A 19,274-nucleotide genomic window follows, 5' to 3' on the forward strand; every position below is an offset into this window, starting at 1 on the left:
GAGGGAACTGCCATGGTTTCCTGGATGTTGAGAGGAGTGCACGCGTCGTTGAGATTCCCAGGAAGTAGAGATAAAACAATGCCAACGCAAGGAAATAAATCAAATGCAAAATAGATTAACAGTGTCGTCGAAGTTCCCTGGATGTTGAGAGGAGACGTGTCGCTCCAGGAACATGTCTCCATGGCCCGGCTCTGGAGCGAGGCCCACTCCGACACACCCAGGCCTTGGAACACATCTCCATGGCCCGGTTCTGGAGCGAGCCCCACTCCGACACGCCCAGGCCTCGGAACACGTCTCCATGGCACGGTTCTGGAGCAAACGCTGGATGTAGAGAGGAGGAAAACGCTACCGTTTCCAGGATGTTGAGAAAGCCTGTAAACTCACCCAGGTGTCGTCGCGTTTCCTTGGATGTTGAGAGGAGGGAACTGCCATGGTTTCCTGGATGTTCAGAGGAGTGCACGCGTCGTTGAGATTCCCAGGAAGTAGAGAGAAAACAATGCCAACGCAAGGAAATAAATCAAATGCAAAATAGATTAACAGTGTCGTCGAAGTTCCCTGGATGTTGAGAGGAGACGTGTCACTCCAGGAACACGTCTCCATGGCCCGGTTCTGGAGCGAGGCCCACTCCGACACGCCCAGGCCTTGGAACACATCTCCATGGCCCGGTTCTGAAGCGAGCCCCACTCCGACACGCCCAGGCCTCGGAACACGTCTCCATGGCACGGTTCTGGAGCAAACGCTGGATGTAGAGAGGAGGAAAACGCGACCGTTTCCAGGATGTTGAGAAAGCCTGTAAACTCACCCAGGTGTCGTCGCGTTTCCTTGGATGTTGAGAGGAGGGAACTGCCATGGTTTCCTGGATGTTGAGAGGAGTGCACGCGTCGTTGAGATTCCCAGGAAGTAGAGAGAAAACAATGCCAACGCAAGGAAATAAATCAAATGCAAAATAGATTAACAGTGTCGTCGAAGTTCCCTGGATGTTGAGAGGAGACGTGTCGCTCCAGGAACATGTCTCCATGGCCCGGTTCTGGAGCGAGGCCCACTCCGACACGCCCAGGCCTTGGAACACGTCTCCATGGCCCGGTTCTGGAGCGAGCCCCACTCCGACACGCCCAGGCCTCGGAACACGTCTCCATGGCACGGTTCTGGAGCAAACGCTGGATGTAGAGAGGAGGAAAACGCGACCGTTTCCAGGATGTTGAGAAAGCCTGTAAACTCACCCAGGTGTCGTCGCGTTTCCTTGGATGTTGAGAGGAGGGAACTGCCATGGTTTCCTGGATGTTGAGAGGAGTGCACGCGTCGTTGAGATTCCCAGGAAGTAGAGAGAAAACAATGCCAACGCAAGGAAATAAATCAAATGCAAAATAGATTAACAGTGTCGTCGAAGTTCCCTGGATGTTGAGAGGAGATGTGTCACTCCAGGAACACGTCTCCATGGCCCGGTTCTGGAGCGAGGCCCACTCCGACACGCCCAGGCCTTGGAACACATCTCCATGGCCCGGTTCTGGAGCGAGCCCCACTCCGACACGCCCAGGCCTCGGAACACGTCTCCATGGCATGGTTCTGGAGCAAACGCTGGATGTAGAGAGGAGGAAAACGCTACCGTTTCCAGGATGTTGAGAAAGCCTGTAAACTCACCCAGGTGTCGTCGCGTTTCCTTGGATGTTGAGAGGAGGGAACTGCCATGGTTTCCTGGATGTTGAGAGGAGTGCACGCGTCGTTGAGATTCCCAGGAAGTAGAGAGAAAACAATGCCAACGCAAGGAAATAAATCAAATGCAAAATAGATTAACAGTGTCGTCGAAGTTCCCTGGATGTTGAGAGGAGACGTGTCACTCCAGGAACACGTCTCCATGGCCCGGTTCTGGAGCGAGGCCCACTCCGACACGCCCAGGCCTTGGAACACATCTCCATGGCCCGGTTCTGGAGCAAGCCCCACTCCGACACGCCCAGGCCTCGGAACACGTCTCCATGGCACGGTTCTGGAGCAAACGCTGGATGTAGAGAGGAGGAAAATGCGACCGTTTCCAGGATGTTGAGAAAGCCTGTAAACTCACCCAGGTGTCGTCGCGTTTCCTTGGATGTTGAGAGGAGGGAACTGCCATGGTTTCCTGGATGTTGAGAGGAGTGCACGCGTCGTTGAGATTCCCAGGAAGTAGAGATAAAACAATGCCAACGCAAGGAAATAAATCAAATGCAAAATAGATTAACAGTGTCGTCGAAGTTCCCTGGATGTTGAGAGGAGACGTGTCGCTCCAGGAACATGTCTCCATGGCCCGGCTCTGGAGCGAGGCCCACTCCGACACACCCAGGCCTTGGAACACATCTCCATGGCCCGGTTCTGGAGCGAGCCCCACTCCGACACGCCCAGGCCTCGGAACACGTCTCCATGGCACGGTTCTGGAGCAAACGCTGGATGTAGAGGAGGAAAACGCTACCGTTTCCAGGATGTTGAGAAAGCCTGTAAACTCACCCAGGTGTCGTCGCGTTTCCTTGGATGTTGAGAGGAGGGAACTGCCATGGTTTCCTGGATGTTCAGAGGAGTGCACGCGTCGTTGAGATTCCCAGGAAGTAGAGAGAAAACAATGCCAACGCAAGGAAATAAATCAAATGCAAAATAGATTAACAGTGTCGTCGAAGTTCCCTGGATGTTGAGAGGAGACGTGTCACTCCAGGAACACGTCTCCATGGCCGGGTTCTGGAGCGAGGCCCACTCCGACACGCCCAGGCCTTGGAACACATCTCCATGGCCCGGTTCTGAAGCGAGCCCCACTCCGACACGCCCAGGCCTCGGAACACGTCTCCATGGCACGGTTCTGGAGCAAACGCTGGATGTAGAGAGGAGGAAAACGCGACCGTTTCCAGGATGTTGAGAAAGCCTGTAAACTCACCCAGGTGTCGTCGCGTTTCCTTGGATGTTGAGAGGAGGGAACTGCCATGGTTTCCTGGATGTTGAGAGGAGTGCACGCGTCGTTGAGATTCCCAGGAAGTAGAGAGAAAACAATGCCAACGCAAGGAAATAAATCAAATGCAAAATAGATTAACAGTGTCGTCGAAGTTCCCTGGATGTTGAGAGGAGACGTGTCGCTCCAGGAACATGTCTCCATGGCCCGGTTCTGGAGCGAGGCCCACTCCGACACGCCCAGGCCTTGGAACACGTCTCCATGGCCCGGTTCTGGAGCGAGCCCCACTCCGACACGCCCAGGCCTCGGAACACGTCTCCATGGCACGGTTCTGGAGCAAACGCTGGATGTAGAGAGGAGGAAAACGCGACCGTTTCCAGGATGTTGAGAAAGCCTGTAAACTCACCCAGGTGTCGTCGCGTTTCCTTGGATGTTGAGAGGAGGGAACTGCCATGGTTTCCTGGATGTTGAGAGGAGTGCACGCGTCGTTGAGATTCCCAGGAAGTAGAGAGAAAACAATGCCAACGCAAGGAAATAAATCAAATGCAAAATAGATTAACAGTGTCGTCGAAGTTCCCTGGATGTTGAGAGGAGATGTGTCACTCCAGGAACACGTCTCCATGGCCCGGTTCTGGAGCGAGGCCCACTCCGACACGCCCAGGCCTTGGAACACATCTCCATGGCCCGGTTCTGGAGCGAGCCCCACTCCGACACGCCCAGGCCTCGGAACACGTCTCCATGGCACGGTTCTGGAGCAAACGCTGGATGTAGAGAGGAGGAAAACGCGACCGTTTCCAGGATGTTGAGAAAGCCTGTAAACTCACCCAGGTGTCGTCGCGTTTCCTTGGATGTTGAGAGGAGGGAACTGCCATGGTTTCCTGGATGTTGAGAGGAGTGCACGCGTCGTTGAGATTCCCAGGAAGTAGAGATAAAACAATGCCAACGCAAGGAAATAAATCAAATGCAAAATAGATTAACAGTGTCGTCGAAGTTCCCTGGATGTTGAGAGGAGACGTGTCACTCCAGGAACACGTCTCCATGGCCCGGTTCTGGAGCGAGGCCCACTCCGACACGCCCAGGCCTTGGAACACATCTCCATGGCCCGGTTCTGGAGCGAGCCCCACTCCGACACGCCCAGGCCTCGGAACACGTCTCCATGGCACGGTTCTGGAGCAAACGCTGGATGTAGAGAGGAGGAAAACGCGACTGTTTCCAGGATGTTGAGAAAGCCTGTAAACTCACCCAGGTGTCGTCGCGTTTCCTTGGATGTTGAGAGGAGGGAACTGCCATGGTTTCCTGGATGTTCAGAGGAGTGCACGCGTCGTTGAGATTCCCAGGAAGTAGAGAGAAAACAATGCCAACGCAAGGAAATAAATCAAATGCAAAATAGATTAACAGTGTTGTCGAAGTTCCCTGGATGTTGAGAGGAGACGTGTCGCTCCAGGAACACGTCTCCATGGCCCGGTTCTGGAGCGAGGCCCACTCCGACACGCCCAGGCCTTGGAACACATCTCCATGGCCCGGTTCTGGAGCGAGCCCCACTCCGACACGCCCAGGCCTCGGAACACGTCTCCATGGCACGGTTCTGGAGCAAACGCTGGATGTAGAGAGGAGGAAAACGCGACCGTTTCCAGGATGTTGAGAAAGCCTGTAAACTCACGCAGGTGTCGTCGCGTTTCCTTGGATGTTGAGAGGAGGGAACTGCCATGGTTTCCTGGATGTTGAGAGGAGTGCACGCGTCGTTGAGATTCCCAGGAAGTAGAGAGAAAACAATGCCAACGCAAGGAAATAAATCAAATGCAAAATAGATTAACAGTGTCGTCGAAGTTCCCTGGATGTTGAGAGGAGACGTTTCGCTCCAGGAACACGTCTCCATGGCCCGGTTCTGGAGCGAGGCCCACTCCGACACGCCCAGGCCTTGGAACACATCTCCATGGCCCGGTTCTGGAGCGAGCCCCACTCCGACATGCCCAGGCCTCGGAACACGTCTCCATGGCACGGTTCTGGAGCAAACGCTGGATGTAGAGAGGAGGAAAACGCGACCGTTTCCAGGATGTTGAGAAAGCCTGTAAACTCACCCAGGTGTCGTCGCGTTTCCTAGGATGTTGAGAGGAGGGAACTGCCATGGTTTCCTGGATGTTGAGAGGAGTGCACGCGTCGTTGAGATTCCCAGGAAGTAGAGAGAAAACAATGCCAACGCAAGGAAATAAATCAAATGCAAAATAGATTAACAGTGTCGTCGAAGTTCCCTGGATGTTGAGAGGAGACGTGTCACTCCAGGAACACGTCTCCTTGGCCCGGTTCTGGAGCGAGGCCCACTCCGACACGCCCAGGCCTTGGAACACATCTCCATGGCCCGGTTCTGGAGCGAGCCCCACTCCGACACGCCCAGGCCTCGGAACACGTCTCCATGGCACGGTTCTGGAGCAAACGCTGGATGTAGAGAGGAGGAAAACGCGACCGTTTCCAGGATGTTGAGAAAGCCTGTAAACTCACCCAGGTGTCGTCGCGTTTCCTTGGATGTTGAGAGGAGGGAACTGCCATGGTTTCCTGGATGTTGAGAGGAGTGCACGCGTCGTTGAGATTCCCAGGAAGTAGAGAGAAAACAATGCCAACGCAAGGAAATAAATCAAATGCAAAATAGATTAACAGTGTCGTCGAAGTTCCCTGGATGTTGAGAGGAGACGTGTCGCTCCAGGAACACTCCGACACGCCCAGGCATGGAACACGTCTCCATGGCCCGGTTCTGGAGCGATCCCCACTCCGACACGCCCAGGCCTCGGAACACGTCTCCATGGCCCGGTTCTGGAGCGGACGCTGGATGTCGAGAGGAGTGAAACGCGACAGTTTCCAGGATGTTGAGAAGGCCTGTCAACTCACCCAGGTGTCGTCGCGTTTCCTTGGATGTTGAGAGGAGGGAACTGCCATGGTTTCCTGGATGTTGAGAGGAGTGCACGCGTCGTTGAGATTCCCAGGAAGTAGAGAGAGAACAATGCCAACGCAAGGAAATAAATCAAATGCAAAATAGATTAACAGTGTCGTCGAAGTTCCCTGGATGTTGAGAGGAGACGCGTCACTCCAGGAACACTCCGACACGCCAAGGCCCTGGAACACGTCTCCATGGCCCGGTTCTGGAGCGAGGCCCACTCCGACACGCCCAGGCCTTGGAACACATCTCCATGGCCCGGTTCTGGAGCGAGCCCCACTCCGACACGCCCAGGCCTCGGAACACGTCTCCATGGCACGGTTCTGGAGCAAACGCTGGATGTAGAGAGGAGGAAAACGCGACCGTTTCCAGGATGTTGAGAAAGCCTGTAAACTCACCCAGGTGTCGTCGCGTTTCCTTGGATGTTGAGAGGAGGGAACTGCCATGGTTTCCTGGATGTTGAGAGGAGTGCACGCGTCGTTGAGATTCCCAGGAAGTAGAGAGAAAACAATGCCAACGCAAGGAAATAAATCAAATGCAAAATAGATTAACAGTGTCGTCGAAGTTCCCTGGATGTTGAGAGGATACGTGTCACTCCAGGAACACGTCTCCATGGCCCGGTTCTGGAGCGAGGCCCACTCCGACACGCCCAGGCCTTGGAACACATCTCCATGGCCCGGTTCTGGAGCGAGCCCCACTCCGACACGCCCAGGCCTCGGAACACGTCTCCATGGCACGGTTCTGGAGCAAACGCTGGATGTAGAGAGGAGGAAAACGCGACCGTTTCCAGGATGTTGAGAAAGCCTGTAAACTCACCCAGGTGTCGTCGCGTTTCCTTGGATGTTGAGAGGAGGGAACTGCCATGGTTTCCTGGATGTTGAGAGGAGTGCACGCGTCGTTGAGATTCCCAGGAAGTAGAGAGAAAACAATGCCAACGCAAGGAAATAAATCAAATGCAAAATAGATTAACAGTGTCGTCGAAGTTCCCTGGATGTTGAGAGGAGACGTGTCGCTCCAGGAACACTCCGACACGCCCAGGCATGGAACACGTCTCCATGGCCCGGTTCTGGAGCGAGCCCCACTCCGACACGCCCAGGCCTCGGAACACGTCTCCATGGCCCGGTTCTGGAGCGGACGCTGGATGTCGAGAGGAGTGAAACGCGACAGTTTCCAGGATGTTGAGAAGGCCTGTCAACTCACCCAGGTGTCGTCGCGTTTCCTTGGATGTTGAGAGGAGGGAACTGCCATGGTTTCCTGGATGTTGAGAGGAGTGCACGCGTCGTTGAGATTCCCAGGAAGTAGAGAGAGAACAATGCCAACGCAAGGAAATAAATCAAATGCAAAATAGATTAACAGTGTCGTCGAAGTTCCCTGGATGTTGAGAGGAGACGCGTCACTCCAGGAACACTCCGACACGCCAAGGCCCTGGAACACGTCTCCATGGCCCGGTTCTGGAGCGGACGCTGGATGTTGAGAGGAGGGAAACGCGACAGTTTCCAGGATGTTGAGAAGGCATGTCAACTCACCCAGTTGTCGTCGCGTTTCCTTGGATGTTGAGAGGAGGGAACTGCCATGGTTTCCTGGATGTTGAGGAGTGCACGCGTCGTTGAGATTCCCAAGAAGTAGAGAGAAAACAATGCCAACGCAAGGAAATAAATCAAATGCAAAATAGATTAACAGTGTCGTCGAAGTTCCCTGGATGTTGAGAGGAGACGTGTCACTCCAGGAACACTCGACACGCCCAGGCCCTGGAACACGTCTCCATGGCCCGGTTCTGGAGCGGACGCTGGATGTTGTGAGGAGGGAACCACGATGGTTTCCTGGATGTTGAGAGGAGTGCAGGCATCGTCGAGGTTCCCAGGATGTAGAGAGAAAACAATTACAACGCAAGGAAATATTTAAAAACTACTCTTTGAGTAAAAAGTACTTTCTTCTTTAGAAAAAATAAGTTGAGATCCGAGCACTCGGAGTTTAAAATAAACTCCTCGAGTGCTCGGATCTCAACTTCTTTTTTCTACAATATTTTAATCCCACTGATCCTAGAAGCACCACTTATACATTTTTACTATACGATTTTATCTCCCTTGAGCACCCGGTTGTTCTCTGCTTTTCGGTCTACTTTCATTTTTCTTTACATTAATTACATGTTACACGTTAACGTTTACCTAAGCTTTCCCAGTGCATTGTCATTAATTAGGAAGAGATAAACACTAATCAGAAAACCACTTTTAGTACAATTTTTAAGATAATATATTATGTAAACTGTATGTAAACAATACACACAAATCAAGTGCTGCAAATGTTGGAAACAAAGGACATATCTTAGGTCAGTGGTTCTCAATCTTTTCAGGCTGTGACCCCCAAAATAATAATATTTCAACTTCAAGCCCCCACCCTGACAACTACTTGGAATAGACCGTTTGTCAGCCTTCTGATTGGTCCCTGAGACTCCCTGACTGGCCAACCAGAAAAAAACATTCACTTTTTGCTATCGGGGGTGGAGTTTGTGCAGTGGAGAATGTTGAATGTGCCTTTCAACAACTGTCCGCAGTGCGCGACACGGAGATCGGCCGGTACGGTGATAGCGACGGCAAGCGTCAAGCGATCTCGCTCATCATAACGAATAAGCTTCAACAAACTAGTTCACATGTACCTTATCAATGGTCTAAGAGTCACGATTGGGTACATATAATTTAAATGGGCAGAATTACGAAAAGCCAGCCTATTATGTGAGGAGAAACATTCTCTCTGTCCTCTTCCTAGTACCCAAGATGCAATGCGCTTCTCTTTCTATCTCTGATCCAGAGGATTAAACTAATTAAAACATTTATTTTTCGGGGGAAAACTACTGTTTTGCTATGTAATTACTGTACCTTTTTCTTCCCTTTTTATTAATATCACGTAGATGTGTTTTTTGTGGTACTTTATATAGCTGTAATGAGGCTATGAAGGGGAAAAAAATCCCATCCACTACCACTATAAAAGAATCTGCAAAGAGGATTCTGTCCCACTGGGATAAAACAAATTAAAACATATATTTTCGGGTAAACCCCCTGTTTTGCAATGTAACTACTGTACCTTTGTCTTCCCTTTTTATTAATATCACCTAGGTGTTTTTCCTTTGGTACTTTATATAGCTGTAATGAGGCTATGAAGGGGAAAAAAATCCCATCCACTTCCACTATAAAAACAATCTGCCCAGGGTTAATGTCCCATCATAGTAACAGGGCAGAATGGGGCGGGATTTACAAAAGGGTTTATTGTAGGAGTTGGCATTACATTAGTTTGACTACATCTGTTCCATTGTAAAAATAGCAGATCTACATGCTGTGAACCCCAAAATAATATTTCAACTGCAAGCCCCCACCCTGACAAGCACTTGGAATTGTAGTTGTTGGCATTACATTAGTTTGACTACATCTCTTCCATTGGGAAAATAGCAGATCTACATGCTCAAATTTAATCCACACACACACACACACACACACACACACACACACACACACACACACACACACACACACACACACACACACACACACACACACACACACACACACACACACACACAAACAAATGTAATCTACTCGTACTCACTCGTTACTGTTCATTTGGACAGAGTAAAAGTATTTACTTTTTAAATTACTCAAAAGTAAGAGTAAAATTAGAGCATTTAAAAATGTTCCAACTCTAATTGCAGTATTGATACTAGATATGCGAGTACTTTTTCCACCACTGTTAATTACCTTGGTGTTATTGTTAGCTAGCCAGCTGGCTTTGGTGGCTTTTCCATCTGTTTAGATACATGCAAACAACCATTTTAAAAAACACGTTTAGCTCAAACAAAAACCAACCAACGGTCATGCACTTTACGTTTATAAGGTTCCAAATTTACTTCAACGTTGAATCAAAACTTTCAAAATGCACTTCACTAATGTTCAAAAGATTCAAAAAACGCCTCACTAACGTTCAAGATTCAAAATACACAACGAACAACCAGCTAACATAAACAAAACAGCAACCAAAGCGGAATGGACACAATAAAACAACGTGAAATAAGCCACAACAGCAAAACAACCGTTTCAAAAACGCGTTTAGCTCATACAAAATCATCCGACGGTAAAAAATACACTTTGCGTTCAGAAGATTCCAAGTTTACTTCAACAATAACATTGAATCAAAACATTCAAAATGCACTTGACTTCAGTCATGTTCAAAAGATTCAAAACGCATTGCACTAACGTTCAATATTCAAAATACACGATGAACAACCAGCTAAGCTAACATAAACAAACAAAACAACGTAAAATAAACCACAACGGCACCACGAAAACAAGACGCTTGCCGACCAGAGGACAGATATTCAAGCTAAAAAAGCGTCCGTTATGGTCAGATCGGTGAGCGACACCAACACCTAGCCTTGTATCACCATCATGTATTATGTATTTTATCGATTTTTACATTTACATATCACAACATGATAAAACACTTCCACAATAGTCTTAATCCAAGGCTAAGCATTAGCCAAACGAGCCATAATGCTAACGTTTAGCATCTCCTCTCCCTAAACGAGAGAATAAAAAGCCTTTTTTAGTTGTTCTTGTAGTTATTGTACTCACCGTTAACGCTGAACTCCACCGAAGAGTGATGAATCCGTTGAATTTTGAAAGCAACTGACGATGAAACTCTTGAGATGCAGGTCCGTTGTATCCTCAAAACAGTAAAAAAAATCGTTTGATTCTGAAAGCGAATGACGATTAATCCGTTTGACTTTGATTCTGAAAGCAAATGACGATGAATTCGTTGGATTCTGAAAGCAACTGATGATAAAACGGCTGAGAATCAATGATGATCCGGTGAAGTTGTCTGAACTAGTCTCCTCAACTCTCCAACGCTGAATGACACATAGCTGTATGTGTCAAAAGTTAAATAGCCGCTCCCTCGCCTCTGATTGGCCGACGGTTCGCACGTGCGGGCGCCGCTCATTGGCCGCCGGGCTGCATTGCGTCGTGACGTTTATTTTTAAAATGGCAGATCTAAAAGCTCACAACGCGTCGCGGAGACAACGCGCTGTGAGCTTGTAGATCTAGCTCTTTTCGCAAGTAAACATTGCGTCATGTAGAATTGGCCAATCAGAGGTGGGGGGCGGTGCGTGAAATGTTGATACAGGAAGTAGCGTGTCGTTCAGTCGTTCACAATTTTGTTAACTGACCAGCAGTGGTGCAAAGTAACTGTACATTTACTTAAGTACTGTACTTAAGGAGTACTTCTGCTTCTGCTCCACAACATCTCAGAGGCAAATATTGTACTTTTAACAGCGTATTTTCTGCATTACAGTATTTCATTTGATACTTTTGTGAGTCTGACCATCAGCGCGGCAGCGCCCTCTACTGGGCAACATAACTGAAATCACAGCCCAGATTTGGCGTCACGTGGTGTGTTGTTCCCCAATCACCTCCCATGTTTTTGTTTCCTTAAAACATGGCGGCTGTGGAAGCGCCAGAAAGAGAAGGAACTCACGCTTGTAACTTTTTACTCAGGTAAATGGAAATGTTGAGTACAGCTGCTGGGTTAAAATGATCCAGTGCAAACTAAAAACTAATTCTAGGTGTTAGTTTGCCGTTAAATTGGTCATTGAGCGTATATATTTTTATAGTTCATATCCCGTGGTGAAAAGAAATACTCAATTAATTTTTCTGTAAAAGTATCAATATTGCAATGTAGAAATACTCTGTTACAAGTAAATGTCCGGAATTCAATATTTAATTAGGTAAAAGTACAAACATATTTTGATAAAAATTAGTAGAAAGTAGAAAGTACTAATTATGCAAAATGTCCCAAATTCACAAGTTTTCAAATGTATACAAACATTTTGTTGCAAGCTTGTAGTTCTGCTATTTTCAAATGGCCGAAATGTATATAGAGCTGAAGTGGTTAGTTTATGTTTTGTAATAGTAATCAAAATCTACAAAGTAACTAGTAGCTACTAGCTAAAGTTGTCAAAGAATTGTAATGGAGAAAAAGCCTCTGATGTGTAGTGGAGTAGAAGTAAAGGTATTGGAAATACTCAAGTTAAGTACAACATACTTAGTTACTTTCTATCACTGCTGAAAAGGAAGCTTTTTTTTTTACAGTGCTCATGCAGTGCTCATGTTCATAATATTTTACTATTGAAGAACATCACTGAATCATTATAAGGCTTTGAAAGGCTGCATACATCAATGTGATCTTGAGATGAGTGACAGGTTATATGACTAATGACTGTACATATAACAGTCCTCAGATGACATTGAAGTTAACCTTTTAAATACCTCAACCAACAAAAAAAAAAGAAAGAAAAGACCATTAGGCCTACTGCATTTAAAGTAATCTACAAACAACTGTACTATAAAAACTGAGCTTATTGTAGATCGGATATTTTCACAATATTTATCTGTGGAACAGATAAATATTGGAGTCAAACTAAATGTAATTATTGGAGTCAAACTAAATGTAATGCCTCAACTCTTACCATTCCAAGTGCTTGTCAAATTATGATTATTTTGGGGGGTCACGGCATGAAAAGGTTGAGAACCATAGTTACTGCACTACTAGTGCATTTAGGTTATCGTGTGTGTGGGTGTGAGAGAGAGAGAGAGATATATTGGGTTAGTCTGATCATGCATTTCAACAGTAGACTACTAAATCATATGTAATTGCATTACCCTTATTTTCAATTTGACTAGTAGGTGTGATTATCCAAGATTTTAAAAAAACCAATTTATCAATAGAGCAGAGTAGTATTATGATGTTTTACTAATGCAACAAGTAATGATGAATAATGAATGATATTATAAGCAACATACATTATATGGTGCCAAACCGACCTTCTTAAAACGCGACACTTTGTTAGCTTGAATATCTGTTCTTGTATTGTTTTGTATTGGTTTGTGGTTGTTTTGTGGTGTTTGTGGCTTATTGCAACCAAAGGTCACAGTTTAGTATGTGAAACGGCACATGCTGACTCCGTCTGGACGTGAACACTTTTTTAAGGTCTATGGGTTTGCTGCTCTGACATCATGCTTCACTTCACTGTGATGTCACAATTAGCCTTATTCACGGCCCGCCCACTCAGCATCCCTCGGGTGCTGAAGTCACATTTTGAAGGGGAAAAATCCTACTATAGCCTATAGAGTTAACACAGAAATCGCAAATTTAATGCAATTTCCGAATGTAAAGTATAAAATACGGCTAGCATGATCAAGAACACAAGATAGTAAAAGGCACAAAGCATTATAATTTACTTTACTGTTCGAAATAATGATTTGTTGGCTTTAAGTCCAGCCAGAGCCTTCTACCTACGGAGAGTTGCGTCACTCCCGTTCACTTCATGGGGCCAGGTCTTCTACGCACACATCTATTGGCGTATAGTGACAAATGGCGAACCGGAAGTTTACAGAATGCATTGAAGTCTATGAGGTGTAAAGTGACAATGAACCACATGACCAGCGCTGTTTCTGACCCCGCAGTGGCAGGACTCTCTGATTAGACGACTCTGAGTCCAGCTAATTCTGTTATATTTTCCCCTTCTAAATTGATGTCAGCACCCGGGGGATGCTGAAAAATTTGCTGAGTGGGCGGGCCGTGAATAAGGCTTATAACGGAATCCCCTTTATGCCCATATATGAAGTTCCCTGATGTCATCAATAATATTAAGCCCATATCTAACAGGACTTCATATGGGAATACCCATATATGGAGGCCACATCGGACACATAATGTACCACACTAACAGAATCCATATATGGCCAAGACAGATGGCCAAGACAGCCCATATCTGTGTGGCTGGTTCTACAGACATGGATATCCATGTATGGGCATAGATGTCAGATGTCATAGATATCATACTAAGGACTTAACAAATAACTGAGTAAGCATGTTTGGGCTTTCACAGCATATCTCCATATACAGTACACAGATATCCATATACAGGGGTCTCCATATATGGGTAACTGCCTGGTCTGATATACATCACTGTCCAGATGGCCAAGACATGGCGTGACCTCACCCTGAGGCGTCTTACTAGTTGTATGTATCTTACCATATACAGTAGTAAGCGATTTGGTAGGATTTTGTGTTTGCTGGTTGTTCAACAGCTTTTAAACATAAAGTGGATTTTGAATATTCTGAACGTTGGTTACATGTATTTTGAACCTGCTAAACGTAAAGAGCGGTTTGAACTTAGTTTTGTAACGAACAGGTGTACGAGGCCAGGTGCAGTGCAGAGATCCTGGAGTCGTGAGTGAGTTTAGGCTAGTCTGCACCATGTCATTGAATATACAGGTAGGCCTACTTGATGTTTACATTTAAACTACAAGATACAGATTAGCTATAGTTTAACCCTATAGAACAGGGGTCAGCAACCTTTTTCAAATGAAGTACCATGTTTTTATTTTCTAGATGTGTGCCATGTCAACATACATTTTAATGACATCCCATCAAAATTCTGACATATTTTGATTGTCAGGACATTGTTATAACAATCATTAGACACCTATCTCCCCGACTCCCTCCCCAGTCAGAGTTCAGAATTTTAATGAATGTAGAATTATGTGCAGGATGTAATTTGCTGCTAATTAGGTGACTTTTAATTTAATTGACTATGTTTAAAACAATATTTGATTTTAAAATATAAATCCTCTCATACACTTCTGCCAGTGATCACCCTCCCCAGTGATATGTTGGCACCCGTGCCCAAGGTTTGCCTACCCCTGCTATAGAAGAATGCATTTAATCTTTTTGTCTTTTTAAGGACTGGAGTGACCAATCTTACAACCAAAATGACATGCAAGCTCTCCTAATCAGCTGGCTGATCCTGCTTCGTTCCAGATTCCAGCCGCTCCAGGAGACGCTGTATCTGACGGTTGCAATCTTCGACCGTTTCCTGCAAGTAAGGGCAACTTATATATGTGTTTTTGCCATTTGATCTGCTCTTGTGTTTTGTTCAGTTTTTGATCTGTGTGAAACACAGATCCAATACATTGCCATGAAAGCCACGTGACCATGAAGCGCTTGAATCACATCCTTTGTAACGCCGACGGCACCGCGTCCAATTGAATCTAACGTGCTGTGAGCCTAGCTCCGCCTTCTGTCTAATTTTTCGAGTGCTCCTGCTGCTTTTTCCCCCTCGAGTCGCTTTTTCAGCAGCCCCTCCTATTTTGGTTTATAGTTGTTTCCAGAGATCAAATTAAGCAGTCGACGAAGAAACAGCGTTAACACAGCAGGCAACAATATCTTCTTTGTTGGTGTCAAAACATGAAGAATACATGAGGTCAGGTACGTCCGTTATAAATGTTAGGTACGTCCGTTATAAAATATCTGATCTAAAAAATGTCAGCAGTGCTGGATCCAGTGATTGAGCTAGCCATCAAAGACTTTTCCCAATCGTCTTGATTGGTCATCAGAAGTTTTACAGGTTGATGTTATTAATCACCTCCAGATTAAATGAGATGAGGATTAGGTTTAGAATTCTAGATGTTCTGTAAGTCCCTCTGAGTGCCAGCAGTTGTTGATCTATCTGCTGCATGGGGTAATTAATTAGCGAGATATGATGGAGCGTTGATTAAGCCCTCCTCTAAACTCCTACAGGCTAACAATAGTGGAGGGTACTTAATGTTCTTGGCATAACAATATGGGCTGAATGGGTTCATGTGGTGGGATTACTTATGGTCTGACTTTGATCAGTTGATGTGTTCGTATCAGTTGCATTACTTGGCCTAACAATAATTTATAATCAATAAATAAATAAATCAGGGGGCACGGTGGCGCAGTGGTTAGCGCTTTGCCTCACAGCTAGAAGGTCCTGGGTTCGATTCCCGCCGGGGGACGCTGTGGGCGCTGGGGGCGTGTTCCTTCCACGCGCTACGTCCATCCCGGGGAAATCCCCCCTGTCAGGTGAAAAGAAACAACTTGGACTACTCATGCATTGAAGGAAGCATGAGGTCAGTCCGTTGTCTCCCCAGGCGCGGCAGAGGGAGAGCAGAGCCCAGGATTACATAGGCAATTGGCACCGGGTGAAAAAGGGTTGCAAAATCGTGGGATAAAAATTATAGAAAAAAAAAATAAAAAAAAATATTGACATTATGTCAATTCTAGTTAATAATAAGATGTTGTTGATGTATTACAGGTTCAGCCGGTTTCACAAAAGAAGCTCCAGCTTGTTGGTGGCTGCCATGCTGCTGGCCTCAAAGTACGAGGAGAAGTCGTGGGGCAGAGCCGGAGACACACCAGGGGTCCTGGACTTTGCTCACATCACAGACTACACCTTCACAGCCTCTCAGATTAGACAGATGGAGCAGGGGCAGCTGGGGCATCCGCTGCCGTTGCACTGTACTTCCTAAGGAGAGCTTCCAAGGCTGCAAGCGTGAGTCTCTGACTGTTCACATGATGGCTCACTAACATAGACACAGGGTTCCCACGGTCATGAAATTCCTGGAAATATTTTGAAATTAGAAAAATATTTTTCCAGTACTGGAAAAGTTTTGGAATTGATCAAGGGAAGTACCTGAAAAAAAAATAGCTATGCATTGTCTTTGGTTATTTTTGTTAATACCTCTGAATTGACAAATTAAACATTGGCCAAACTGTCAAATATTAGAGGCAGAAATTGCCTCTACTAATAGAAGATCTACATGCAGATATTTTCCCAATAAAACCGTGTTATACTAATTCCTCTACTCTTAGTGCTCGTCAGGGTGCCGGGGTCCCCAGTTCAAATATGATTATTTCGGGGGTCACGGCCAGAAAAGGTTGAGAACCACTGGCATACACTACCTGTCTTTGGGCATTGCACATAGGAGTAAGCGACTTGTTATTGAGCTGAATTATCGTTATATAGTCCTGGAAATCGGGTTAAATATTCTGGAAATGTTTTGGAAAAGTTTTGGAAATTAATGTGTAAATGTGTGGGAACCCTCCGCTGTAGACAGTGTAGTGATCAGAATGGACCCTCTGCACTAAGGCTTTACTCACACTGCGGGAAAATCTTGTTTGTTTCTCCAATCTGATCGTCATGACTGACTGCCCAAACTGTTATTTTGCAAGTGATTGGATTTGGGTTTCCGTGTTCAGACATCGGTGCATAACAGATCTACAAGCACTCGACACATAGCGGTGAAACATGTTGTTAAGCTTGTAGATTGGCTTGGACCTGGTGAGAGTATTTGGATTTTTATTTGCTACTGTTAGACTCATGATTTGTTTACCTATGATACTAGATTATTATTTCTATGCAATTGATGTGCTGTCCTTGCTTATTGTAAATCGTGTCTGCTAAATGCTTAAATTGTAAATTGAAACACACATTTGGTAATCATTTAGACTTTGAATCACATTTCAATCCACCAAACTATATCTGACTCGGAAAAATCTGATTGCATGAGGAAAATTATTTCCATTCTGGATATAATGATATCAGATTTGGGCTAGCCTCGGAAACCCAGACTTTTATTTTGGCGATAGGAAGAAGAAATAAAAAGATTTGGGCTGGCAGTGAACACAGGTTCCGTGAACCTGTCTGTGGTTAAAATAAAGGATGTAGCAGAGTATTTGAAATTGTATTTGCAAGCAGCATTTTAAATAGTGTTTGTTTGTTTGTTTCTTCCAGGTCACTATGGAGATGCACATGCTGGCCAACTATCTGATGGAGCTGACACTCTTCGACTACGACATGGTTCACTACCGGCCATCTGAGATCGCTGCTGCTTCCCTGTTCCTCTCCCAGCTGCTGCTGGATGGCCTGTCATGGGTGAGTTGACTAGAACCATTGGAGGGACAGCGATATGTTGGCTTATATTAGTACAGATGGCTAGCTGGACAGTTTGTCTTTTGGTTCTAGGTGTTTTTGCTTCTTGTGTTGCAGACACCTACAGAGCAGTACTACACCACATAATGACGAGGCTCACCTACAGCCAATCATGCAGCACATCGCTAAGAATGTAGAGGTCGTCGACAAGTGGAAAAGCTCCAGGTAAAGTACCATGCATAGTAGTAATTCATAAGGACTGCAGGTCTACACTAGAAACGGAGGGGGAGAGTGATTTCTTCCGTTTGGTCCGTTTGATGTACGTTCTTTCTCCCAGTCCGTACTTGTCCGTATTATACTGGATTTGTCCGTAGCAAGAAGTACCCGTGGCCACCGTTGTCAACCCTAGGGGCAGTAGTGAGGAAAATTACATTACTTTTCCTCTGCAAAAAGAGTGAAAAGATGTTGGCTGTTGAAAAAATTAGAAATATATTTTATCAAGAAATGGAAAAAAGGCACACCTTGACTCCTCACATGCACACGCGCGCACACACACACACACACACACACACACACACACACACACACACACACACACACACACACACACACACACACACACACACACACACACACACACACACACACACACACACACACACACACACACACACACACACACACAGGTCCGCCTCCAACACTGAGCGAGACTAGTGCAGTGCAGCAGCAACACGACACAACACAAGACAAGACAAGACACAGACAGCTATAGTAGGCTGAGGCACACAAGAAGAGCTGATTTAGCGCAGCGGCTCATTTATGTTCAATACGAGCGTAATTTTATGTTTGGTTGCTCTCAGTTGTGGCGTGCTGAAAATAGCAGATCACAGATCTACAAGACTGTAAAATCAGTCATTACGATGCCATCAAGGCCTGCCAAAATACATTTTAGTTGACTAAATCAACTGTAGATTTAGTCGCCTAAAACGTATGATATTTGGTCGACTAAAATTAGACTAAAACTAAAACTTTTCAGGTGACTAAATTATGACTAAAATTAAATGGCATTTTATTCAAAAGACTATGACTAAAACTAAATCAAAATGTGCTGTGGTTGGGCATGGGTATGTGATGGGTATGGTATGAATATAATGTTCATGTTCCCTCTCCTCTAGGTGGGCAGAGAAAGTACTCTGGGAGCAAGCTGATGAACATCTCTTCTCCCTGAACGGCAGTCTCCTGCTGTGAACAACCTGGCTGCTCCTCGACTACTGGACAACGTCCCAGTTGAATACTGATGGGGTTTTTTTTGTTAGTTTTTTCCCTCCCCATCCATTACTTGCACTTTATACTGTGACCAAATTATGACACACCGACAATATCAACTAGCAGTGAAACTAGCAAAGGTCTCTCATATGTAAATATATCTATGTAAATAACAAATTAAATTGTGTGATTAACTGTATTTGTTGTAGTTAAAAAAAAAAAAATCAAAATCAGGGGGTCCGGGACTCCTAGGGGGTCCTCAGAGTTTCTGCCGAGCAGGTGCCAAATCTTTGTGTGATAGGGACTTATTTTTACATTAACCACTTGAAACCTCCCATCCCTGTTCTTGGGGGAACATTAGCCTAAATGTTGAATAGTTTAAATCTGACAATAGTTTG

The 19,274-nt window shown here is 45.8% G+C and overlaps 1 pseudogene across 1 annotated transcript; it reads left to right on the forward strand.

The window, feature by feature from the left end:
* Positions 1-11,325: 11,325 nt before the first annotated feature.
* On the forward strand, positions 11,326-19,043 carry LOC308297432 (G2/mitotic-specific cyclin-B2-like; annotated as a pseudogene). Its single transcript, XR_013963370.1, has 7 exons — positions 11,326-11,368; positions 14,620-14,757; positions 15,994-16,196; positions 16,792-16,796; positions 17,473-17,613; positions 17,728-17,835; positions 18,786-19,043. The product of XR_013963370.1 is annotated as a G2/mitotic-specific cyclin-B2-like (transcript).
* The last annotated feature ends 231 nt before the right edge of the window (positions 19,044-19,274 follow it).

Source organism: Nannobrachium achirus (genome assembly GCF_963921795.1).
Source record: "Nannobrachium achirus genome assembly, chromosome: 13".
Taxonomy (NCBI): domain Eukaryota; kingdom Metazoa; phylum Chordata; class Actinopteri; order Myctophiformes; family Myctophidae; genus Nannobrachium; species Nannobrachium achirus.